Source organism: Oratosquilla oratoria, chromosome 22 (genome assembly GCF_046742065.1).
Source record: "Oratosquilla oratoria isolate Oo_2021 chromosome 22, ASM4674206v1, whole genome shotgun sequence".
NCBI lineage: Eukaryota > Metazoa > Arthropoda > Malacostraca > Stomatopoda > Squillidae > Oratosquilla > Oratosquilla oratoria.
The window spans coordinates 49,262,425-49,290,076 of NC_134798.1; the positions used below are offsets into that span (position 1 = coordinate 49,262,425).

The 27,652-nt window shown below is 39.5% G+C and overlaps 1 pseudogene; it reads left to right on the forward strand.

Annotated features, from left to right (window-relative positions):
• The first annotated feature begins 1,249 nt into the window (after positions 1-1,249).
• On the forward strand, positions 1,250-27,091 carry LOC143037376 (uncharacterized; annotated as a pseudogene).
• Positions 27,092-27,652: the final 561 nt, after the last annotated feature.

The following is a 27,652-nucleotide window of genomic DNA, read 5'->3' on the forward strand; positions in this document are numbered from 1 at the left end:
CTCGAGTTTCTGATCTCATCAGGGATTTTAGTACAATCAAGGCTCCTCCACTCATTGTCAATCACTTGAGGGTTTATCTGTTATGCTGGGGACCAATCTGGTTGCTGCCCTTTATATTTTCTCGATCTTGATATCCTTCACCCTGTGGAGACCATACTACTGACGCATATGATTTTTCAAAGTTGGTAGGCCCAGTGTTCTTAGTCTTTTCTCGTATAGTTTATCTGTCAGGCTGGAGACCAGTTTGGTTGCTGCCCTTTGTATGCTCTCGATCTTGCTTATATCCTTCACTCTGTGTGGAAATCACACAACTGATGCATATTCCAGTCTTGGACAAATCAGGATTTCGATGAGTTTTCCCTTCATCTCTTCATCCACAGAGTGAAACGCCATGTTGATCTTCTGCAGTAATCCGTATGTCTCTCCCACAATCTCGTCTTTTATCAACACTCCCAAATCTTTCTCCTCTTTTGCTTTGGTAATGGGTTCACTTTCCAAGGAGTTCTTTAAGGATGGTCTTTTGCCACCACTGCCCATTCCTAGTACCTTGCATTTTTTTTTTTTTTTTTTTTTTATTATTAAACTTCATTTCTCTTTCTTGGTTCCGTAAAAAAATAGTGTCTAGATAATTTAGCAATAGTCTACCGTCCTCCTTATTTTCACTTTTCTCGTGATTTTTGCATCACCTGCAAAGATGTTGGCATAGCTTGTTCTTTCCATCATATCACTGACATAGACAAGAAACATTATTGGCTCAAGCACTGAACCTTGTGGTACTCCGCTCGTTACTCCTATCCATCTTGACCTTTTTTACTACGGTCTTCACGTATCTTTCCTTAATTTTTTTTCCATCCATTCTAGCAGTTTGCCTCAGTCCTCCAACATGCTCCAATTTCCACACAAGTCGACTGTGAAGTAGTAAGCCATTAACTTTAGCATATGCTACTCCAAGAGTGGTGTTTCCTTTGCAATACTGCCTTACTTTTTTTTTTTTTTTTAACAATTTCTTCATCTGATTGACAAATTGAAAAAAAAAAACTCTTTTTCCTCTTCCGTCCTACCATCAAAATTTTTGGCTTTGGCATCTTCTTGTTGAGTTCGTATTCGGTGTGGGAGAAATGATCCAAATTAATATTATGATCCCTTGAAAGAGACCCCACCTGGACCTTATTATTGCTGCTTAATTTTATTCTATCCAATTATCTCCTTGAGTTTCTGATGTCAACTGACGACATGAAAGCGAGTATATTTTGTTCACTCATTTGATTCTCTCCGGTTCTTTCCTTAGTTTCAATTGTTCATGTAGGAGAGTATTACTTGTTTGCGTATTAAACTTATTCAGGTATTCATCGTCTTTTATGGGCATCAAGGTCTCTTGCCTCAGACCTGAAGGAGAGGGTTTGCCAAGAGTACACTGTGCCCAGTGGAAAAATTGAAGGACTTGAATTCTAAAGTTGGAGATGAGGACGGATCACAGGGACGACAAACACAAATTACAAAAGCTGTCTCTTGGACATCCAACCAAACGAACCAGTAAGGTCATCCTTTTTGTGGGGACTACTGGAACAGGCAAGACGACTCTAATCAATGCAGTGGTCAACTACATCTTCGGGGGTGGACTTCAGAGACAACTTCCGGTTCATCCTCATCGACGAATCCGATTCTCCCAATAGGTCCCCGGCCGAGAGCCAGACGGACTTCATCACGGCCTACATCTTCTATCACCAGCCGGGGATGCCCTCCTCCCACAACTGCATCCTGATCGACAGCCCGGAATTCGGGGACACCCGCGGGATCCAGCGAGATCGGGAAATTGTGCGACAGCTGCAGACCTTCCTGGAGAACTGCGGCATCGCTGAAGTTGACGGCATCTGCTTCGCCACGCATTTCGTTTACTGCAAGACTAACGCAGAGGTACGTCTTCGACGGCCTCTCCTCGATGTTTGGGAAGAATGTGAAGAGCAACATCTACGTTATGGCCACCTTTGCTGATGCCAAGAATCCCCCAGTCCTGGAGGCCCTTAAGGAAGCTAAAGTGGAATACGAGGGCTTCTACAAGTTCAACAACAGTGCCGTGTATGCCGACAACAATGTCCACGGGTCAGATTCCGACGAAGACTCTGATTCTGACGACGAAGATTCTGGCTACATCAGCAAACTTTTCTGGGAAATGGGCATTCGTAGTATGAACAACTTCTTCATCAAGCTGGGAAAAACGTCCCCAGTCAGTCTTCAAATGACCAAAGACGTTCTGGAAGAGAGGAATCGGCTGCAACTGTGCGTTGTAGGTCTTCAGAACCAGATTCATCTGGGTTTGGGCAAATTGGCTAACCTGGAGCAGGAGAGGGACATGATGGCGCGTCTCGATGACGACATGACTGGCAGCAAGGACTATGAGGAGGAGATCGAAGTCCCCAAAATAAACAAGATTGACTTAAATAAGAGAGAACACGTCACGAACTGCATCAAGTGTAACATGACGTGCCACTACCCTTGTTACATCCCAGAAGACAGCAACAAGATGAACTGTTGGGCCATGACTGACGGCACTTGTCGTATCTGCTCCTCCAATTGTCACTGGGATGTTCACAAGAACATGGGATTTCGCTTTGAGACAATTTATGTGAAAGAGAAGAGGACTGTCCAGGAACTCCTGGACCGCTATGAGAAAGCCAAGTCTGGGAAGCAGAGCAAACAACAAGTAATCGCCGCCATCGAAACGGACATGGAAAACCTAGGGAAGAAACTCCTCCAGCTCATACGAGAAGCTCAACAACACGTGGAGAAGTTGGAGGCCATTGCCCTCAAACCCAACCCACTGTCCACGAAGGAGTACATCGACCTCATGATCGAGTCTGAGAAGTTGCAGAAGAAGCCCAAATGGGAAAAGAGGGTGGAAATGTTGACACATCTTAAAGAGGAAGTCGGGGTGCTCCCAGGACTTCGAGGAAAAGGTGCGGCCTCATCTGGTTCAGGGGAAGGGCTTATTCGCTTCTTCAAAGATCTCATGCACAATTAGCCATGTGGCAAATTCCATATCGAGTAATATTGTATACACGCCACCAACTCTGAGAACCCATGCACCAGCTGCATTTGTAGACTGCATAGAAGTGTTGATATGGTCTCGGTACTGTTGGAGACGACCTTATCTGGGATTGAAGCTCACCGAAATTGAAATTCAAGTTCTGCAGAATGATTGGTCAAGTTGAAGGCATTTGTTTTGGAGAGCTTTGGACGACTAAGGTTGAAAATTTTTGTAAACGTAAGCACATTAGGACATGGGAAGGTGGATCTGATAACACTGTTGTAGTGATACGACTTGTAACGTTGCTGAGTTCAATCATATCAAAATATTTTGAAAAATGTAATTGAAGTAACGCCATGAGTGCTACAAAAATGTTTGTGTATAACCCGTACTCGCAGTCTCATTGCTGTTCAACCAGGGAACAAAGTGTGTAGTTGGTGTGCAGTTCAGTTTCAGAATTGGTTGGGAAGTGTATTGTCTGATGGTGATCACTTTCGAAGGTTATCAAAAGTGGGCAGCCCTTACTATGCCAACTGTTTTCAATAGGCTGTGACACGCTTGGTGTGAATAAAGATTGTGCTGTTCACTTTGAAAGAAAAAAAAAGAAAACGGGGAGAAAGAGAGAACACAAAAGAGGCCTGTCTCTAATGTCGGCCGCAGTGACTTTGATGCTGAGTTGGCCCAGCCTACAAGCCAGCATGTCTCTTACAGAGCATGTAAAATTTCAGTGGGTCCAATTGTTAGGATTATATGATATCAACATTGTAATCTTTGTTGTCAATTGTGATTGCTTTCACCGCCAAAACTAACCATTATTATCAACCTGATCCAGTCACCATTGTGAAGAAAGTGGTAGAATGTTAATTTGTCTTGTGTAAATTTTGGTAGAATGTTAGTTTGCCTTGTTTGCAGACTTGAAGCTTTTCACTGCTCCCTTTGAATTCCCCGTGGAAGATGCCCCTGCCTCCCTGCAGATGGAGTTGGTGGAGTTGTAGTGCACCGATGAAATGAAGACGAAGTTCCGCACCTCTTCTCCGTTGTCCTTCTTCCGCGACACCGTCCTCCCTTCTAACAAATTTCAAAAATTCATTGCGCATGTTTAATGTATTGTGGCCATGTTCGGCAGCACCTACTGTTGCGAACAGCTCTTCTCCAAAATGAAGTAAGCGAAGTCTCACCTTCGCTCCCAACTCTCAGACCGCCACCTCAATGACATTCTTCTGTTGTCTACCTCAACTATCGTGCCAGACATGGAAATACTTCTTTATGACAAAGAGCACCAGCAGTCTCATAGATTTGTAGGGTGTTCAATGCAATTCTTGTATAATTTTTTCATTGTATTCAATGTATTGTACAAAATAGAGTAATTCTGGGGATTTCGTTTTTCACTCCGGCTCGTGGCCTCCATCCAAAAGTCTCATCTGGCCCTCACTCTGAAACGGTTGCCCGTCCCTACACTATATGGATGAAGGGATGATGAAAAAAACTCAACGAGACCCTGATTCGTTTAAAACTGGAATACGTCAGTAGTATAGTCCCCACACGGAATGAAAGATGTAAGGAAGATCGAGAGAATACAAAGGGCAGCAACCAAACTGATCCACAGCCTAGAAGATAAATCATACGAGGAGAGACTAAAAGCAGTAGGTCTGTCAACTTTGAAGGAGCGAAGGGAAAGAGGTGATATGAGTATAGTGTTCAGGTCATTAATGGGGATATATTGCACTGACAGAAGAGATCTGATTAAAGATGGGAGGATTTTAAGAAATGATGGAAGTAAATTAAGACCACATGCCTAAAAGATGTGCAGAAATACTGTTTTCCATATATATGCATTAATATGTGGTGATATAGCCCAAGCTCTATATAGCTTAGGTGATATAGCCCAAGCTCAAACAATGCAAATCTAAATGTGATCATTGGAAATAAAGGATATAGATTAAGTTAACATAAAAATGAAGGAGACTACAAGAGACACTTCCATGTCCATTACCACCTGTCATCTCCATCCATAGTTGTCTAACCGTTTCTTGAAACAACCGATAGTTTCAGAGCTCACTACTACATGGTTACTAAGTTTATTGCATTCGTTGACCATCCTATTACTAAACAAGTTCTCACCCATTTCCATCTTAAATATAAATGTGTCCAATTTAAATTCATTACTGTAACAAGTCCTGCTCTGTTGTCTTAATATGATTACCTTGTTTGCGTCCTTGTCAAAGCCTTTAATCCACTTGAACACCTCTATTAGATCACCCCCGCAGTCTGCGTCTTTCCAGAGAGCGTAAGTTAAATTGCCTAAGCCTCTCCTCGTAAGATAAATTTCTGAGCTCATGTATCAATTTGGTCATTCTCCTCTGTACTGATTCTAGTGAATCGATGCCCATTCTATAGGACGAAGACCAAAACTGTACCGCATAGTCAAGCATGGGTCTAACCGTAACCGTCCTAGCAATGAAACCTAATGATCTGTTAGCTTTATTACTGGCTCTAATGTACGGTTTCCTGGATTAAGGTCAGGACTCATTAGAACTCCCTCGCACTCACTTTTCTCTAAAAACGTGTTATCTAAGCTATATCTGCTTTCGGGGTTGTGTAGCCCTACGTTTAACTCGCTGCACTTTGAGATATTGAAGTACATTTGCCATTTCACCGACCATGTGAATAATATGTTAAGATCTTCCTGCAGAATCTCGGCGTCTTCTCCTGACCTAATTAGGCGTCCTATTTTAGAGTCGTCCCCAAAATGACTAACATCACTATTAACCCCATTGTCCAAGTCGTTTATGTAAATAATGAGCAATAAGGGACCTAAAACCGAACCCTGGGGAACTCCACTAGAAACACTCCCCATTTGGATTTGGGAAGCAAATTCCTCACGCAGAGGGGCGCAAGCAGCAAGGCGAGGAAAATGCACAAACTGACCAGAAGCCAACTGAGCCTTCCACAAGCGCAGCTTAACCTCGAAGGCAGTGATATGCGCGTACATGATCTGTCACGAGAATATCTTTGCCATGCAGCATCATGTTGAGGGCGCTCACGTGCGCCGCGATGTCGGTGAGCAGGGCCAGGCGAGCTACACCGCGGATCAGAGAATTGATCAGCGTAGGGAAGGTTCTTCTGACGTAGGAAGATTCAAATCTCCTGCTGTAGGTCGCACGAACGAGACAGCATGGCCCCACGACTCAGCCAGCGTACCTCACTGAAGTAGAGCAGGTCGTTGTAGTGCACGTTCACCTCGCCCGTCAGTACCTGGAACTGATGGTGGTTAAGGCTGCTGGAGAGGATGGATTTAATGACCTTTACCACGACAGACATGACATCAACGAGGTTGGCAGACATGGCGCACAGGGACTCTTGGTGGATGATGCAGCGCATCATGTTATTGGCCTGAGTGTACCCGGCGGCTTCACAGTGGCGCACTAGCAGTGAAGCGGCGCCCTTCTTCTCCCCAGCCATCGCCGGGGCATCGTCGGTCGTCACGCATACAAGACGGGAGAGGTCCAGGGAGTGCTGATCAACATGGCGTCGCAGAAGTCTTGCCCAGTGGGGTGCCGCGCAGCGGGACAAGCTGGAGTAATTCCTCACACACCTGGAGGTCAGTGGTAACGCCGCGGATGAAAACGGCCAGCTGGGCCGTGTCCTTTGTGTCGGTGCTCTCATCCAGAGTGAGGGAAAGGGCGACTAAGTTCGAGCTGCGTGTTTTGAGTGAGTCGTGCACGTTGTCCGACATATCCTCGATGCGGCGACGAACGGTGCGGGACAGACGGAGTCCGCTACAGCGAGGAGGCATTCCTTGATGAAGTCCCCTTCCGCGAATGACTTCATTCGGCGTGCAAATATGCGGGAGACTTCATAACTGGCGCGCGTCGCCTTTCGGCCTCAGTATTCTGCTTGCGGAAGAGCGAAGTTTGTTTCTACAGGTTGCCTGATAGTCTAACGATGGCGTCCCTTCCTCTCGGCGGCAAGCAGCGGCGCAAAGTTTGACGATCGGTGCTCTGTCTCCCGTTGGCGGCGCACGTTGTACTCTTTTAGGACAGCCACAGTCTTCAAGCATATGAGGCACTGGACCTGTCCAAAGCACTCGATGAAGAAGTACTTCTCCCACTCAGGGTTGAAGGTCCGATGCTCGAGGTCCACTTTCCTCTTCTTAACACGCTGGGTCGCAGACATGATGAACTGAAAAGGAAGAAAATGGGGTATATCAACAATGAATAAGCGAAATAATGGTGCATTGATTGTTAATGTACGTCATCTAATTTAAATATAATTAATTAGTAGCTACATCATTTTAGTAGTTGTAATTGATTTTTTATAATAACTGTAATTGATCTGTACTGACCAAAAGGCTTACGTACCTTGTATCTATCTGAAAGTCTAGCGGACACTGACCGCTAGTGTCTGACTCTGGCTGCTCTGGCAGTGGTAGGATCATAGACCGTGCAGCGATGGGCATAGTTGCCAAAACAGTATCTGCTAGCGGATGTTGTTTGGCAAATTTTAATTACACGATTGTCCGACCTGAACGAACTGGAGACACCACACAGAGGGTTTGTGAAAATTTGAGTTGACAAATGACGACTTGAACTGGATTTGAAGCTTGAATTCGTTGATACACGGTTGACGAGTGATGAATATGGCAGTTGACTTTGAACTCGATTTGAAGAATGGAATTTGACGATTGCTGACGACAGAATATTCTCAAGAACAATAATGTTGAAAGTTGACTTTATAAATCCAACATTTCCAACAACTGCCGAATGTTTTTTTTTTTTTTCTCGAACCTTCCATCTCTTCCAGTGAAGCCAGTTTGATATGTCAGACAAGACAATCATGGTTAGTAAATAAAGTTAATTTGTTGACTGTATTTAATCAGATATTCAAATTCTAACATTTCATATTCAAATAAATTTGTTTGCAAATTTAAAATTCCCCATTAAAAGTTTAGCATAATTTAGTGTAAACTTTAGCTTTTCTATTACTTCTCTAATCTGATCTAGCTTAAATTTGTACATACTACTACTACTACTCCATATTATTACAGTTTTCATGTTTTATTTTCGTACTACTACTACTATTACTACTACTACTGCTACTACTACTACTATTACTACTGTTACGAACGAAATATAAAGTAATTCAATAATCAAATGTATTTATTTGAAAACATTATTTACTGAATTTTTTCTCTCCTTTTGCTGGGAGTTCCGTGGGCCGGATTCCAATAATAATGCCTAGCAGGGTGGCGGGCCGGAGGTTGCCCCCCCCCCCTTTATAGTGGAACGTTATTTTAATAGTGTGCAGCAGTCTGTATGTCTCTGCCACAATCCTGCTGATATGTATGTCCGTTCACAGGTTCACAGGCTCAGCGGTTACATAGCGTGGACCACGTCGTCTGAGAACGTACAGCATACAGCCTACTCCGATCACAACAGAATGGTTGAATAGATAGATAGACTTTATTTGGCAAGGGACCAATATACATGAAGTGCAGATAATGACAAGAACACATAGTTCGAAATAGTAGTTGCAAATTGCCGGGGATAACACAAAAAGCATGTACGCTTATTTCCATCGTGATCCTCATTAGATTGTTATTCTACACTAAGTCACACAGACAACATACGTATGGGGTTAAGGAGACCAGAGACAATCATGAGTAATGCCAGTCAGTACACATATGACACATAAACATTGCTATATTTTTGCTAATATTACTAAAATGTTCGTAACACATAGGATATTGAGACCAAAAATTGAGCACTATCACAATAAGGAACATTGCATAAGCAAAGGAACAGCAAAATAATGTTAAATTGTAACAAAACAGTATGATTGAGTACTATATGAGAGTAGTACCATTAATGATATACTACAGTATTCTACAGCTGTATCAACATGTTGTTATAGTGAATGCTACATTGCAGCTAGGGTCACCTATTAATTAATTATAAAATTTTATCTGAATCTCAGGACGGAGGGGGCACTTTGTATGAGCACTAGGAAGACATTATAACCTGAAGCACCAGAAGTAGGGTACAGGGGACCGGTACTCGTATGAGTAAAACAACAAGGAGAACGAGGATAAAGTCCAATTACCTCATTGCCTGGTGCCCTGATTCACCAGGCTTGTATTATGGTAAAATCATAACTGTTCTAGGACCCCACTTGAGGCATATGACTAGCAAAACGAAGGTGGAAACCAATTTGTAACATCAAACATCGTTATACTAAACTAAACTTCTGAAGGACAAAAAAAAAAAAAAGGGGGGGGGGAGAGGGAGGTCAGAACAGTTATGAGTGAACGCAGATTTGGATGGTATTACTCATGGAGTCAGGTATCCCTCACTAAGCTAGTAGTACATAAAAATTGGGAATAAATCCCGACAGAGTAATTTTTTAAAGTAAATTAGATATTATTACAAATTAATATAGACATTAGTGTTTACGGCCTCAGGTAATTTAGTGGATTGATAGCTGTATAATTCGCATTAAGATTAAAAATACAGCAATTAAACATATCAAGCTGTAAGAAATCTGTGTTCTAAAATGAAAAGAATGCATAACAAATCATACAAATCTACTTTTCCAATTAGATAGAGTGGCCTATCATTTTTATTTATATATACGAAAACATTATATAAAAAAATCTGTAAGAGGCTCGACGCCATGAGACCAAGTATAGTTGACTCTAAGGAATGTCGAGTTGCCGATATATCATTTTCATTATTAATCTTTTTATTGACCTCTTGGTGACTTCTACGTTTTGAGTATTGTTGCAGGTATTTTACCCACCTCTAATTTCCATGTATTGTGCAACATTTTCACATCAGTTAAGATGAAGTTGTACCTCCCAACCTTTGGCAACGAGAGGTCAAAGTTCACTAGGCGTTCGGAGCGACGTCGAATCCCTGGTCACGCAGTCCAGGACAAGAGTTGATACCAAGCAGAACGTGATTGGGAAGTGATATGAAATTTACCCCAATCCCAGACCTCATATAAACCCAATAGTGTGAAGTGTAAGTGCGACAAACGGTGTAACCAATGGGAGGGGACGCGTTCTGTGAGAGAGCCAGTCTCCCCTCAACGCATACCTTCACAAAGACACATGATGCTTTGTGGTGTCATTGTAATTTTCAGGGTTCAATGAGTCCCTGCCGATCTCAGGTATGTAGTTTTAAGTTTTCAATGTAAATGCTTTAATTCACACAAAGTACCCCAGAATTAACTTGGTGGGGCGGTCACCTAAATTAGCCTACAGATGTAGTCAGCATCACATGTTAAAATTTGTCGGAAGTCATAATATTCTCCACATATTATACCGAATAATGTATTCAACCGTTCTGTAGATAGATGAATATTTTTCCTACACAGTGTTTGCATTAATGTATTTATTGTTTTGTTTATCTAATTACTTCTTTATTCTATGAAAGACTTCGGGGCCAACGCCTTTGTGGCGACTTGTGAGTGACGTCATATCCTGTTTGACGTATTGTACAGCTCTAGATTTTGATTGGCTAAACGGTGTGTGGCCTAACCAATCATGATCACGTTGGGAAGAAAGACATGACGTACTGTCGTTGTATGGAGCGAAAAACGTATTGGGGAATACGTATCTCCCCTGCAAAAGGTTAAGCTGTAGTGGACGAGAATCTCCGATACGAAGCAGAGTGACAAAGGAATTCGCTTTGCCTTCAATTGAGTTACTTGCTAAACTTCGCAAACACAATGCCGGTAAGTATCTATAATTCATTAGTAACGCTAATCTAACGCTGTGATACAATATATTTCATTATTACGTGTAGTACGGTAACAATAGACCAACATGGTGAAAATTCTGCATCATGCAACCGAAAGGTAACAATATTCTTAAAGTATTTAGAATTTTGTCTGAGATGACCAGCTTTTCTGTACTTGGGAGAGGTTGTAAAGGAGTGATTGGATAGTGTTTGAGAAAAGTAACGTTACCATATTCGTAGAGAAAAGGAGTGGAAAAGTATGTCCCAAGACAAAAACAAGAAAAAGAGTATGTAAAGTGCTGGTACAACAAAAGTTGTAGAGAGTTAAAAGACAAAAGAGATAAAATTGGCCAAATAGAAGAAAGACAAAAGACCTGAAAAATGGAAAATATATACTAGTTATAGAAGTGAATATGTGCAAGCGTGCAGAGAGGAAAAGAGAAAAAATGAAAAAGATGTCATAGAAAATATAAAGATCAACCAAAACTATTCTACAGATTTGTAAACAACAAACTGAAAAACAAACAAGATTTGGAGAAATTAAGACAAGGAGTTGAATACACAGAGGAAGTAGAAATGGCGGAAATTATGAACAAGCATTTTAAATCAGTGTTTACGAGGGAGAACATACAACCTGAAGATATCGAATGGAAAGAGAAAGTCCCCCTATGACAGAAATAGAAGTAACAAAGAATGAAATAATGAAACACTCGAGTAATCTTGATGTCAGAAAATCGCATGGACCAGATGAAATAGCAAACTGGATTCTGTAAGAATGCAGGAATAAACTGGCCGACAAAATACATAGCATTATAAACAGTTCTTTGAAAGAAGGAAAAGTTCCAAAAGATTGGATAAAAGCAAATATAGTACCTACATATAAAGGGGGAAATAAAGAAGACCCTACCAACTATAGACCAGTCTCTCTAACAAGTACAATAGCAAAAATTTGTGAAAGAATTGTCAAAAGTAGATGGGTAAAATATTTAGAAAAAAAAAAAAACCGTGCTAAATCCAAGGCAATTTGGATTCAGACAAGGACGGTCATGCGTCACCAATTTAGTATGTTTCTATTCAAGGCTGATAGATATAATACAAGAAAGAGATGGATGGGCTGATTGTGCATTTCTAGACCTAAAAAAAGCTTTTGGCAAAGTACCACATAAGAAGTTGCTTAAGAAATTAGAAACCGAAGGAGGAATACAGGGCAAACTGCTTAAATGGATGGAAGACTTTTTGCAAGAAAGAAAAATGAGAGTAGTGATAAGAGACAAACACTCAAATTGGGATGAAGTAATAAGTGGTGTTCCACAAGGAACAGTTCTGGCCCCAATAATGTTTGCTATATTTATTAGTGATATGGATGAAGAAATTGAGCTTCTTTGCAGATGATGTAAAACCATTAAAAAAAGTGAACACGGAAGAAGATTGCGAGTCACTACAGAGTGATCAAAATAAAGTATGGGAATGGAGTAGGAAGTGGGAGATGGAGTTCAACACTAAAAGTGTAGTATAATGGAATTTGGAAAAAGCAAAAACAGAATAACAGGATCATATAAATTGGGAGAAGAAGGAATAAAAAAAGTAGAAAATGAGAAGGACCTGGGAGTCATTGTTATGAATAATATGTCACCTGAGAAACATATAAATAAGATTTCTGATGAAACTTATAATTTAATAAGAACAATCAAAGTGGCATTTACATGCTTGGATGAAGAAATGGTGAAGAAAATCCTAATCACTCTGATAAGACCAAGATTGGAATATGCAACAACGATGTGGTCACCAAGTACAAAAAAATGTATAAAAAAAATGAAAGAATACAAAGAGCAATTACAAAACTGGCACCAACACTCTCAGAACTATCATATGAAGAGAGACTAGCCGAATTTGAGCTACAGACACTAGAGCAGGGGTGCTCAAACTTTTTCTCGTCAAGTACCCCCTGAGTTATAAGATCATCTTCCCGAACCCCCAACAATCTGACAATGAGGAGAATGGTAATTCATTGACTAACTCACACACACACACACACACACACACACACACACACACACACACACACACACACACACACACACACACACACACACACACACACACACTTCAACGAATGGACGGCTTAGAAGACGTTCTGAAGAAAAGTGAAGTCTGTGGATCCCAACGCAAAGAGAAGTGCCTAGTGTTTTTGCAGGGTGGGGGGGAAATTGCTCGTGGAGTAGTGGGAACGTAGGGAAAGAGGAAAAGGGGAGGGATTACTGAGGGAAATGGAAGGAAATGAGGAGGGAGTAGACTTTGACCAGCCAGACAAGCGGAAGGTAAACAAAAGACTTAGCGAGGATCAAATGTCTAATAAAAATGTAAAGATTAGAAGTATAGAGAGGAGCAATACAGAAGAAAGTGACGAGAATATGTTCCAGGGATTTAAAGAGGGTGGGGGGGACACAACCCCCCCCCCCCCCGACTGATAAGACTAGAGGAGAGAGTTGATAAGGTGATCGAGGACTTGGAGCGTAAGTTAGGTAACGTAGACTCCATTTTTCAAAGAATTGAAAGGTTGGAACAACTAGAGAAGGCTAACAGAAACTTAACTGAAGAAATAGAGGACCTAAAAAGACAGTTAGGAAATGTAAAGGAGGAGAATGAGAAATTGAAGAAGAATAGTAATGAAAACAGAGAGAAACTAGCTACAGAAGCTAAAAATTGGAGAATAACTCAAGAAGGGAATAAGGTTTCATTCACTGACATAGTCAAACAGCAATTGAAAGAACATAATGAAGACTCAGTTATTAAAGTGATGAGACAGAAGGAGAATATAGTAAGAGAATTAGCTGACAAAAAGAAATGTATAATTATATTAGGAATGGAAGAGAAACATAACCCAGATAGAACTGCAAGAATCAAGGAGGAAAATGAAAGAGTAAGCAGTTTATTAAAATTAGTCCAGGAAGATGAACCAGAAATTATAAAGGAAATTGAGGAAAAATTCAGACTCGGAAAATATAGTACAGATAAGACCAGACCAATTAAGATTAAATTCAGGTCACAAACAACAGCAGAGAAAATTCTATCCAAGACAGGGAAACTAGCAACAAATGATCAATATAAAAAGGTATGGATAAAAAGAGAAATGAATAAGGAGGAAAGAGAGGCAGAAAAGCAGAAAAGAATTGAAGCTAAGGCAAAAAACGAGGAAAGAACGGAGTCAGAGAAAGAGAGATTCTATTGGAGAGTAGTGAACATGAAAATAAAGCAGTTCGACATACTAAAGAAAAACATAAGGGAAACAGAGAATACAATGGAAGTGGCAGAAAACTAAGAGTGTCTTACACAAATATAGATGGATTGATAACAGGATTGAATGAACTGAATGATTATTTGAAAGAAAAAGAACCAGACATAATGGGAATTGTAGAAACAAAATTAAAAGGCCCACTACCACCCAACAGTGTAGGACATGATACATACAATTATTGGATTAGAAACAGAGAGAAAAAACAAGGGGGTGGAGTTATGTTCCTGACTAAGAAGGATATAAACGTGAAAGGTGTCATATATGGAAAGAATACAGTAGAGATGATTATGATAGAAGTGGAAGACCGAGATAAGAAGAGCAGAAAATTTGTGATCAATTATGTGCCTCCGAAAACAGCCTCATGGGAGGAGAGTGAACATAAAAGTATGTTAGAGGACACAAAGATAGCATTAACTAAAATAATGGAAGACGGAGGAAGAATAGTTATGATGGGCGACTTTAATTGCAAAGAAATCTGCTGGGAAGAAATGACAGTAAAGAGTGGTGATGACTCATGGGGAAATGCTCTACTTGAGATGATTACTGACCATTCAATGACACAATGGATACAAGAGAACACTAGGTATAGAAATGAAGAAGAACCATCGAGGCTAGACTTAATAATTACATCTGAACCTAGAATAGTGGACAAGATTGAATATAAAACACCAATAGGTAAAAGTGACCACATATTGATTGAACTGGAACTTAATGAAGAAAAATATATGAAAAGAAATGAACAATATAGAAAAGGAAGAATGATGTATGAAAAAACAAACTTTGATAAAATAAGAGAATTCTTCCAACAAGAAAACTGGGAAGAAATATACAAAGAAGAAACAACAGTGGAAGAGAAATGGAATATTTTGACAAAAATTTACAAAAAAGGAGTGGAAAAGTATGTCCCAAGACAAAAACAAGAAAAAGAATATGTAAAATGCTGGTACAACAAAAGTTGTAGGGAGTTAAAGGACAAAAGAGACAAAGCCTGGAACAGATGGAAAAAAGACAGAAGACCTGAAAAATGGAAAATATATACTGGTTATAGAAATGAATATGTACAAAAGTGCAGAGAGAAAAAAAGAAAATATGAAAAAGATGTTATAGAAAAGTGTAAAGATCAACCAAAACTATTCTACAGATTTGTAAACAATAAACTGAAAAACAAACAAGACTTAGAGAAATTAAGACAAGGAGGAGTTGAATACACTGAGGAAATGGAAATGGCAGAAATTATGAACAAACATTTTAAATCAGTGTTTACAAGGGAAAATATACAACCTGAAGAGATTGAGTGGAAGGAAAAAGTCCCCCCTATGGAAGAAATAGAAGTAACAAAGAATGAAATATTGACACACTTGGGTAATTTTGATGTCAGAAAATCGCATGGGCCAGATGAAATAGCAAACTGGATTCTGAAAGAATGCAGGAATGAACTGGCAGACAAAATACATAGCATAATAAGCAGTTCCTTAAAAGAAGGAAAAGTTCCAGAAGATTGGAAAAAAGCAAATATAGTACCTATATATAAAGGAGGAAATAAAGAAGAACCTACCAACTATAGACCAGTCTCTCTAACAAGTACAATAGCAAAAATATGTGAAAGAATTATCAAAAGTAGATGGGTAAAATACTTGGAAAAAAACAACGTACTAAATCCAAGGCAATTTGGATTCAGACAAGGACGATCATGCGTCACCAATTTAATATGTTTCTATTCAAGGCTAATAGATATAATACAAGAAAGAGATGGATGGGCTGATTGTGCATTTCTAGACCTAAAAAAAGCTTTTGACAAAGTACCACATAAGAAGTTGCTTAAGAAATTAGAATATGAAGGAGGAATACAAGGTAAATTGCTAAATTGGATGGAAGACTTTTTGCAAGAAAGAAAAATGAGAGTAGTGATAAGAGATCAGCACTCAAAATGGAATGAAGTAATAAGCGGTGTCCCGCAGGGAACAGTTCTGGCCCCAATAATGTTTGCTATATATATTAATGATATGGATGAAGGAATTGAAAGCTATATGAGCTTCTTTGCAGATGATGCAAAATTACTGAAAAGAGTGAAAACTGAAGAAGATTGTGAATCACTACAGAGAGATCTAAATAAAGTACAAGAATGGAGTAGGAAGTGGGAGATGGAGTTCAATACAAAAAAGTGTAGTATAATGGAATTTGGAAAAAGCAAAAACAGAATAACAGGATCATATAATTTGGGAAAAGAAGGAATAAAAAAAGTAGAAAATGAGAAGGACCTGGGAGTCATTGTTATGAATAATATGTCACCTGAGAAACATATAAATAAGATTTTTGGAGAAACTTATAATTTAATAAGAACAATCAAAGTGGCATTTACATACCTGGATGAAGAAATGGTGAGGAAAATCCTAATCACCCTGATAAGACCAAGATTGGAATATGCAGCAACAATATGGTCACCAAGTACAAAAAAATGTATAAAAAAACTTGAAAGAATACAAAGAGCAATTACAAAACTGGCACCAACACTCTCAAAACTATCATATGAAGAGAGACTACAAAAACTTAAACTACAGACACTAGAGCAAAGAAGAGAGAGAGGAGATTTGATAGCTATTTACAGAATCATGAAAGGCATAGAAATTACTGATAGAGAGAATCTGATAAAATGGGATGACAGAAATACAAGAGGACACGGAAAGAAAATAAAAAAAGACAGCTATAGAAGAGATTTTAAAAAGAACAGCTTTCCTCACAGAGCAATAGACAGTTGGAACAAGTTAGATGAGAAAGTGGTGTGTGCAAAAACAATACATGAATTTAAAAATAGTTTAGATAAAATGAGATATGAAGACGGGACCCCACGAGCATAGCTCCCCTTCCCGTAAAATACAACTAGGTAAACTAGGTAAATACACACACACACCAGATTCAACTATTGGTAATCAACATTGTTAATTTAGAAACCAGCATAGAACAGTGAGATTGAAGGAACACACACTGTTAGCACAGAATTTCATAATCCACAACTACCACTATTTAAAATACGTTTTTCGTCAGCCATCTAAGTACCCCTAGAAATCTTCTTGTGAACCCCTGGGGGTTTGCGAACCCCAGTTTGAGTACCTCTGCACTAGAGCAAAGAAGAGAGAGAGGAGATTTGATAGTTGTTTAGAGAATCATGAAAGGCCTAGAAATGATTGATAGAGAGGATCTAATAAAATGGGATGATAGAAATACAAGAGGACACGGAAAGACAATCAAGAAAGACAGCTATAGAAGAGATCTGAAAAAGAACAGCTTTCCTCACAGAGTAATAGACAGTTGGAACAAGTTAGATGAGAAAGTAGTGTGTGCAAAAACAATACATGAATTTAAAAATAGTTTAGATAAAATGAGATATGAAGACGGAACACCACCAGCATAGGTCCCCTTCCCGTAAAATACAATTAGGTAAATACACACACACGCGCGCGCGCGACTCGGTAGCGCGGTTGGTAGAGTCCCCGACTGTCACTACGGCGGTCCAGGTTCGAATCCTGCCCAGGGCTGAAATAATTTCAGTATCGCTGCGCTGTGAGTCGTTACTCCAACTCTCGTGGGTGGGGAGTTGGCTGTGTATGTGCATGTAAGGTCACGGCATTACCCATAGATCGGTCATACGAGCTCTGAGCTCTCCTCTGGGAAGGAAATAGCTATCGTTCACGGGTCCAACACGTGATCCAAAGACCAAGGTGAATACACACACACACACACACACACACACACACTTTCAACGAACGGACGGCTTGACGAACGCTCTGAAGAAAAGTGCAGATTGTGGATACCAACGCAAAGAGAAGTGCCTTTTTGTGTTTGCAGGGGGGGGGGGGAAATTGCTCGTGAGGCAGTAGGTAAGTAGGAAAAGAGGAGAAGGGGAGGGATTGCTGGGGAAATGGAAGGAAATGAGGATGTGGAGGACTTGGCCCAGGCAGACGGGCGTAAGGTCAACATGAAACGACCACCGGATGACGAAATGGCAAATAAAAATGTAAAGATTAGAAGTATAGAGAGGAGAAATACAGTAGAAAGTGACGAGAATATGTTCCAGGGATTTAAAGAGGGTGGGGGGGACACACCCCCCCCCCCCCCCCCCCCGACTGATAAGACTAGAGGAGAGAGTTGATAAGGTGATCGAGGACTTGGAACGTAAGTTAGGTAAGGTAGACTCCATCTTCCAGAGAATTGAAAGATTGGAACAACTAGAGAAGGCTAACAGAAACTTAACTGAAGAAGTAGAGGACCTAAAAAGACAGTTAGGAAATGTAAAGGAGGAGAATGAGAAATTGAAGAAGAATAGTAATGAAAACAGTGAGAAAATAGCTACAGAAGCTAAAAATTGGAGAATAACTCAAGAAGGGAATAAGGTTTCATTCACTGACATAGTCAAACAGCAATTGAAAGAACATAATGAAGACTCAGTTATTAAAGTGATGAGACAGAAGGAGAATATAGTAAGAGAATTAGCTGACAAAAAGAAATGTATAATTATATTAGGAATGGAAGAGAAACATAACCCAGATAGAACCGCAAGAATCAAGGAGGAAAATGAAAGGGTAAGCAGTTTATTAAAATTAGTCCAGGAAGATGAACCAGAAATTATAAAGGAAATTGAGGAAAAATTCAGACTCGGAAAATATAGTACAGATAAGACCAGACCAATTAAGATTAAATTCAGGTCACAAACAACGGCAGAGAAAATTCTATCCAAGACAGGGAAACTAGCAACAAATGATCAATATAAAAAGGTATGGATAAAAAGATAAATGAATAAGGAGGAAAGAGAGGCAGAAAAGCAGAAAAGAATTGAAGCTAAGGCAAAAAACGAGGAAAGAACGGAGTCAGAGAAAGAGAGATTCTATTGGAGAGTAGTGAACATGAAAATAAAGCAGTTCGACATACTAAAGAAAAACATAAGGGAAACAGAGAACACAATGGAAGTGGCAGAAAACTAAGAGTGTCTTACACAAATATAGATGGATTGATAACAGGATTGAATGAACTGAATGATTATTTGAAAGAAAAAGAACCGGACATAATGGGAATTGTAGAAACAAAATTAAAAGGCCCACTACCACCCAACAGTGTAGGACATGATACATACAATTATTGGATTAGAAACAGAGAGAAAAAACAAGGGGGTGGAGTTATGTTCCTGACAAAGAAGGATATAAACGTGAAAGGTGTCATATATGGAAAGAATACAGTAGAGATGATTATGATAGAAGTGGAAGACCGAGATAAGAAGAGCAGAAAATTTGTGATCAATTATGTGCCTCCGAAAACAGCCTCATGGGAGGAGAGTGAACATAAAAGTATGTTAGAGGACACAAAGATAGCATTAACTAAAATAATGGAAGACGGAGGAAGAATAGTTATGATGGGCGACTTTAATTGCAAAGAAATCTGCTGGGAAGAAATGACAGTAAAGAGTGGTGATGACTCATGGGGAAATGCTCTACTTGAGATGATTACTGACCATTCAATGACACAATGGATACAAGAGAACACTAGGTATAGAAATGAAGAAGAACCATCGAGGCTAGACTTAATAATTACAACTGAACCTAGAATAGTGGGCAAGATTGAATATAAAATACCAATAGGTAAAAGTGACCACATATTGATTGAACTGGAACTTAATGAAGAAAAATATATGAAAAGAAATGAACAATATAGAAAAGGAAGAATGATGTATGAAAAAACAAACTTTGATAAAATAAGAGAATTCTTCCAACAAGAAAACTGGGAAGAAATATACAAAGAAGAAACATCAGTGGAAGAGAAATGGAATATTTTGACAAAAATTTACAAAGGAGTGGAAAAGTATGTCCCAAGACAAAAACAAGAAAAAGAATATGTAAAATGCTGGTACAACAAAAGTTGTAGGGAGTTAAAAGACAAAAGAGACAAAGCCTGGACCGGATGGAAAAAAGACAGAAGACCTGAAAAATGGAAAATATATACTGGTTATAGAAATGAATATGTACAAAAGTGCAGAGAGGAAAAAAGAAAATATGAAAAAGATGTTATAGAAAAGTGTAAAGATCAACCAAAACTATTCTACAGATTTGTAAACAATAAACTGAAAAACAAACAAGACTTGGAGAAATTAAGACAAGGAGGAGTTGAATACACTGAGGAAATGGAAATGGCAGAAATTATGAACAAACATTTTAAATCAGTGTTTACAAGGGAAAATATACAACCTGAAGAGATTGAGTGGAAGGAAAAAGTCCCCCCTATGGAAGAAATAGAAGTAACGAAGAATGAAATATTGACACACTTGGGTAATTTTGATGTCAGAAAATCGCATGGGCCAGATGAAATAGCAAACTGGATTCTGAAAGAATGTAGGAATGAACTGGCCGACAAAATACATAGCATAATAAGCAGTTCCTTAAAAGAAGGAAAAGTTCCAGAAGATTGGAAAAAAGCAAATATAGTACCTATATATAAAGGAGGAAATAAAGAAGAACCTACCAACTATAGACCAGTCTCTCTAACAAGTACAATAGCAAAAATATGTGAAAGAATGATCAAAAGTAGATGGGTAAAATACTTGGAAAAAAACAACGTACTAAATCCAAGGCAATTTGGATTCAGACAAGGACGATCATGCGTCACCAATTTAATATGTTTCTATTCAAGACTAATAGATATAATACAAGAAAGAGATGGATGGGCTGATTGTGCATTTCTAGACCTAAAAAAAGCTTTTGACAAAGTACCACATAAGAAGTTGCTTAAGAAATTAGAATATGAAGGAGGAATACAAGGTAAATTGCTAAATTGGATGGAAGACTTTTTGCAAGAAAGAAAAATGAGAGTAGTGATAAGAGATCAGCACTCAAAATGGAATGAAGTAATAAGCGGTGTCCCGCAGGGAACAGTTCTGGCCCCAATAATGTTTGCTATATATATCAATGATATGGATGAAGGAATTGAAAGCTATATGAGCTTCTTTGCAGATGATGCAAAATTACTGAAAAGAGTGAAAACTGAAGAGGATTGTGAATCACTACAGAGAGATCTAAATAAAGTACAAGAATGGAGTAGGAAGTGGGAGATGGAGTTCAATACAAAAAAGTGTAGTATAATGGAATTTGGAAAAAGCAAAAACAGAATAACAGGATCATATAATTTGGGAGAAGAAGGAATAAAAAGAGTAGAAAATGAGAGGGACCTGGGAGTCATTGTTATGAATAATATGTCACCTGAGAAACATATAAATAAGATTTTTGGAGAAACTTATAATTTAATAAGAACAATCAAAGTGGCATTTACATACCTGGATGAAGAAATGGTGAGGAAAATCCTAATCACCCTGATAAGACCAAGATTGGAATATGCAGCAACGATATGGTCACCAAGTACAAAAAAATGTATAAAAAAACTTGAAAGAATACAAAGAGCAATTACTAAACTGGCACCAACACTCTCAAAACTATCATATGAAGAGAGACTACAAAAACTTAAACTACAGACACTAGAGCAAAGAAGAGAGAGAGGAGATTTGATAGCTATTTACAGAATCATGAAAGGCATAGAAATTACTGATAGAGAGAATCTGATAAAATGGGATGACAGAAATACAAGAGGACACGGAAAGAAAATAAAAAAAGACAACTATAGAAGAGATTTGAAAAAGAACAGCTTTCCTCACAGAGCAATAGACAGTTGGAACAAGTTAGATGAGAAAGTGGTGTGTGCAAAAACAATACATGAATTTAAAAATAGTTTAGATAAAATGAGATATGAAGACGGGACCTCACGAGCATAGCTCCCCTTCCCGTAAAATACAACTAGGTAAATACAACTAGGTAAATACACACACACACACACACACACACACACACACACACACACACACACACACACACATATATATATATATATATATATATATATATATATATATATATATATATATATATATATATATATATATATGTTCATCTTTTCATCCATATAATGAAACGCCACTTCTATCCTTGCAGTAGTCCATATATCTCTCTCACAATGTTGTTGATATGTCTGTTAGGTAGCAGACATATCAACACTGAAATTTTTCCCCTTCTGCTTTTGTAAAGGTTTCATTTCCCAAGGAGTATTTTCTTTATTTATTTTATTACCATTATAGTTGTTTTATTCATAAAACTTGGTTTTCCATTCTTGGTTTCATGCAAAAATAGTGTCTAGATCTTTTCGCAATAGTCTACCGTCCCAATTTCTTCTCATGAATTTTGCATCATTTGCAAACATGTTGGCATAGCTTGTTCCTTTCATCATGCCAATGACGTAGACAAGAGACATGGGTGCAAACACTGAACCTTGTGGTACTCTGCTCATCACTGCTCTCCATCTTGATATATCCTTTACTACTGTCCTGTTTTTTTTTTTCATTCTAGTAGATTGTTTCTATTTTTATCCAATCTAGTAGTTTGCCTTTCTTTTCATCCATTCTAGTAGTTTGCCGCTCAGTCCTCCAACATGCTACAGTTTCCAATTAGTCGACTGTGAGGTACTTTCTCAAATGCCTTCTCTATGTCGATGTACACACAATCCACCCATCTCTCTCCAGATTTAAAACCAGACTGACTGTCAGAATGTTCATCTTTTCAAGATATTCGGTCTATCGATCTTTCACGATCCTTTCATATAATTTCACTTGTGCTGGTGTCTCCTCATTTCTACCTTTGTGAATAGGCACCACATTTACCCTTTTCCAATCAGGCGGCAATATGAGTGATCCTAGGAGGTTGACTACTTCCCTCAATTCCACATTTATGTCTTCTAAAAAAAATGTCCTCCTCCCATCATTCTCCAAAAAAGTATTTTCTTTTGTGAAGACCAATTGGAAACTTTCATTATTTCTGCCTAAACTGAGGCTTCTTAATAGAAATCACAACCCACTATTAATTTGGTGATTACTTCCGTGTCTTAAATTGGCTACAAACCTGTAAAACAGTTTCGGATCATCTTTGCATTCATCTACCACGCTTCTTTCAATTTTCCCCTTTCCTCCCAGCGAATTCTTGTATAGTCATTTCTAGATTGTTTTGTATTTTTTTCTATTGCTCCTTGTCCTTCCTGTCCCCCAAGCCACATCCATGTATTTTTTTTTTTTTTTTTTTTTTTTTTTTTTTATTTTTTTTAATATTTCACCTTATGTGAAACGAGTCCTCTTGCGCTTCCTCCCACTAGTCTTTGGCACATGTTTGTTCACTCCTTGGTTGTAAATGTCTAGAAAGATTTCCCATTTCCTCCTTCCCGTGGTGTTCCTGAATTTATCCCAGTTTGCTTCTTCAAAGGATCTTTTCAACCCTAAGTAATCTGCTTTCCTTAAACTGAGTCTCCCTTGTCTGTGTGATTCATTCTTTGGCTTTATTTCCTAATCCTCCTGCTGAAACTTGGTTGTTACATGGTCACTTTTCCCTATGGGGCAAAGGTAGTTCAGTGAGCTGATAATGACTGGCTCTTTGCTTAATAACACGTCTAATCTTGTGGGAATGTCATCTTTTACCTGGGTCACTTCCATTACCCATTGGGTCATTGTATTTTCCATTGCTATACTTCTCAGGAAACTGATTTGCAGTTTGCTTCCTATCCCCCCCCCCCAGTTTACATCACTGCAATTAAAATCTCAAATAAGGACTACATTGCTACTTTGTTAAATGTTTTTCTTTAGGAAAAGGGCTGTATCCAATAAAATTTAATGATATTCTGATTCATTCCAATTTCTTGTCTTGGGGGATACATATGCCACCATGAAGACTCTTATTCTGCCCTCTAGTGCAAAATTTTAGGTGAATTGCTTCAGTGTTGCCTTTACTAAGATTAGCTTCTTCCACCTCAGTCACTTCTCTCCACAAACATTACCCCTTCACCCACGTTATCTTTCCTTTCTCTTCCCCAAGAGGTGTATCTATTATTCCCCAACCGTAGGTCAAATTTTTTTGGGAGTTTGTTTCCACTAGTTACAAAAAATGAATGTCCGTATATCCTTATGTAGTTATTAATTTTCAACCTAGCCTATAGTAAACCAACAACATTAGCATATGCTACTCCAAGTTTCCTTTTATAGATATTTTTTCTTCCTCTTCCGTCTTCCCATTATTTTTGGTTTTGACTTCTTGTTGGGTTCGTATTCGGTGTGGGGGGGAATGATAAAAAAAAAATCCTTAAAGAGAGAGCAACTCCCCATAAGCTTTGTTTCTCGCTCTCCCTTTTCAACTACTAATTTTGTAAAAGAAAAAAAAATTGTATATATGTATGTCTAAATTGTATTTCATATTGTTGAATAAACCTTAACTAACTAACTAAAATGTTGTGACCCCCTGAAAGAGAGCCCACCTGTACCTTATTCTTGTGGCTTAATTTTATTCTTTCCAGTTCTCTTCTTCAGTTTCACATGTTAACTGACCTGAAAGAGAGTATTTCTTCATTCATTTGCTTCTTTCCAGTTCTTTCCCTAGTTTCAAGTGTTTAATTTATTCAGGTATTCATCGTCTTTTATAGGTATCAAGGTCTATCGCCTCAGGCCTGAAGGAGAGGGTTTGCCAAGAGTACACTGTGCCCTATGGAGAAATTGAGGGACTGGATATCCTAAAGCTGGAGCTGAGGACGGATCACAGGGACGACAAACACCAAGTACAAAAGCTGTCACTCGGACATCCAAGTAACCGACCCACAAAGGTCATCCTTCTTGTGGGGGCCACTGGAACAGGCAAGACGACTCTAATCAATGCAATGGTCAACTACATCTTCGGGGTGGACTTCAGAGACAACTTCCGGTTTATTCTCATCGACGACAAGGATTCTCCCAAGAGGTCCCAGGCCGAGAGCCAGACGGACTTCATCACTGCCTACATTTTCCATCACCAGCCGGGGATGCCCTTCGATTACAGCTACGTCCTGATCGACAGCCCGGGGTTCGGGGACACCCGCGGGATCCAGCGAGATCGGGAAATGATGCGACAGCTACAGAGCTTCCTGGAGGAGGACTACGGCATTGATCAGGTCGATGGCATCGGCTACGTCACGCCTTCGTCTGCTGCAAGACTAACGCAAACGCAGAGGTACGTCTTCGACGGCCTCTCCTCAATGTTCGGGAAGAATGTGAAGAGCAACATCTACGTTATGGCCACCTTTGCTGATGCCAAGAATCCACCAGTCCTAGAGGCCCTTAAGGAAGCCAATGTGGAATACGAGGGCTTCTACAGGTTCAACAACAGCGCCGTGTATGCCGACAACAAGGTCCACGGGTCGGATTCCGACGAAGACTCTGATTCTGACGACGAAAATTCTGGCTACATCAGCAAACTTTTCTGGGAAATGGGCATTCGGAGTATGGACAAATTCTTCACCAAGCTGGGAAAAACGTCCCCAGTCAGTCTTCAAATGACCAAGGACGTTCTGGAAGAGAGGAGTCGGCTGCAGATGTGCGTTGTGGGTCTTCAGAACCAGATTCATCTGGGTTTGGGCAAATTGGCTAACCTGGAGCAGGAGAGGGACATGATGGCGCGTCTCGATGACGACATGACTGGCAGCAAGGACTATGAGGAGGAGATCGAAGTCCCCAAAATAAACAAGATTGACTTAAATAAGAGAGAATACGTCACGAACTGCATCAAGTGTAACATGACGTGCCATTACCCTTGTTACATCCCAGAAGACAGTGACAAGATGAACTGTTGGGCTATGAATGGCGGCTCTTGTCGTATCTGCCCCTCCAATTGTCACTGGGATGTTCACAAGAACATGGGATTTCGCTTTGAGACGACTTATGTGAAAGAGAAGAGGACTGTCCAGGAACTCCTGGACCGCTACGAGAAAGCCAAGTCTGGGAAGCAGAGCAAACAACAAGTAATCGCCACCATCGAAGCGGACATGGAAAACCTAGGGAAGAAACTCCTCCAGCTCATACGAGACGCTCAACAACACGTGGAGATGTTGGAGGCCATTGCCCTCAAACCCAACCCGCTGTCCACGAAGGAGTACATCGACCTTATGATCGAGTCTGAGAAGTTGCAGAAGAAGCCCAAATGGGAAAAGAGGGTGGGAATGTTGACACATCTTAGAGAGGAAGCCGGGGTGCTACAAGGACTTCGAGGAAAAGGTGCAACCTCATCTGGTACAGGAGAAAGGCTTCTTCGCTTCTTCAAAGATCTCATGCACAAGTAGCCATGTGGCAGATTCCATATCGAGTCATGTTGTGTACTCGCCACCTCGGAGAACCCATGCACTAGCTGCATGTATTGACTGTATAGAAGTATTGATATGGTCTCATAAACATATTAGGACATGGGAAAGTTGATCTGATGACACAGTGATGTGACTTGCAATGTTGCCTTGAGTTCAATTTTATCAAAATATTTCGAAAATGTAATCGAAGTAACGCCATGCGTGTTACGAAGATGTTAATGTGTATAACCCATACTCGTCGTCTCATTGCTGTTCATCCTGGGAATAAAGTGCTGTAGCTGGATTTAACTAGACATTCCAGTTCAATTTCAGAATGGGTTGGGAAGTGTATTGCTGTCTGATGATGAACACTTTCGAAGGTTATCAAAAGTGGGGAGTCCTTACTATGGCAACTGTTTTCAGTAGGCTGTGACACACCTGGTGTGAATAAAGATTGTGCTGTTCATTTGAAAAGAGGGAGAGAGAGAACAAAAGAAGCCTCTGTCTCTAATGTCGGCCGCAGTGACTTTGGTGCTGAGTCGGCCCAGCCTACAAGCCTACTAATAATATCTCCTAGAAAGAGTATGTCAAATTTCAATGGGCCCAATTGTTAGGATTATATACGAGCAACATTGTAATCTTTATTGTTGTCAATTGTGATTGCTTTCAACCCCAATCTAACCATTGCTATCAACCTGATCCAGTCATCATTGTGAAGGAAATAATCGGATGTAAGTTTGTCATGTGTAAATTCAATCAAAAATTTTTTTAGGGGGCCTGCTTCGACAGCATGTAATATACCATGTAATATAATTTATCAAAGATATATAATATGTTTATAACATTTTTGTATTATTGGCCTCCACCCAAGAAATAACGTATAAATCTATTTTGTTTATGAAGAACATATTTCAAGAAGGACGTGGTAGAATATTATGAAATTGGGATAAGAAGAAGAGGAAACAAGCGAGGCTATGAATGACTTATCGAACAGATTTGGAATGCTGTGGCGTGATAGGGCAGCAACCAAACTGGTCCCCAGCCTGATAGATAAACCTTTATGCGGAGAGACTAAAAGCACTGGGTATACCAACTTAAAAGACCAAAGAGAAAGAGGAGATATAATGAGTCGTCGGATTTCAAAAGAGGATAGGTTGTATAGACAGAATTTGTCAGGATTGTGCACCTGGTGACAAAAACAATGGAAATTGGTACACTTATGGTCCATGGTATCTATATTGATTCTGATATAGGTAACCAGTGCTATCACCATGCCATGGTCGCCATCTTAGATTTTAAGTTGGCCTCTCAAAATATCTGAGATTTGCAATGTCTTGGCTCATAGGTGACATAAAGGCATGATCCTAGTGTCCTGACACATTT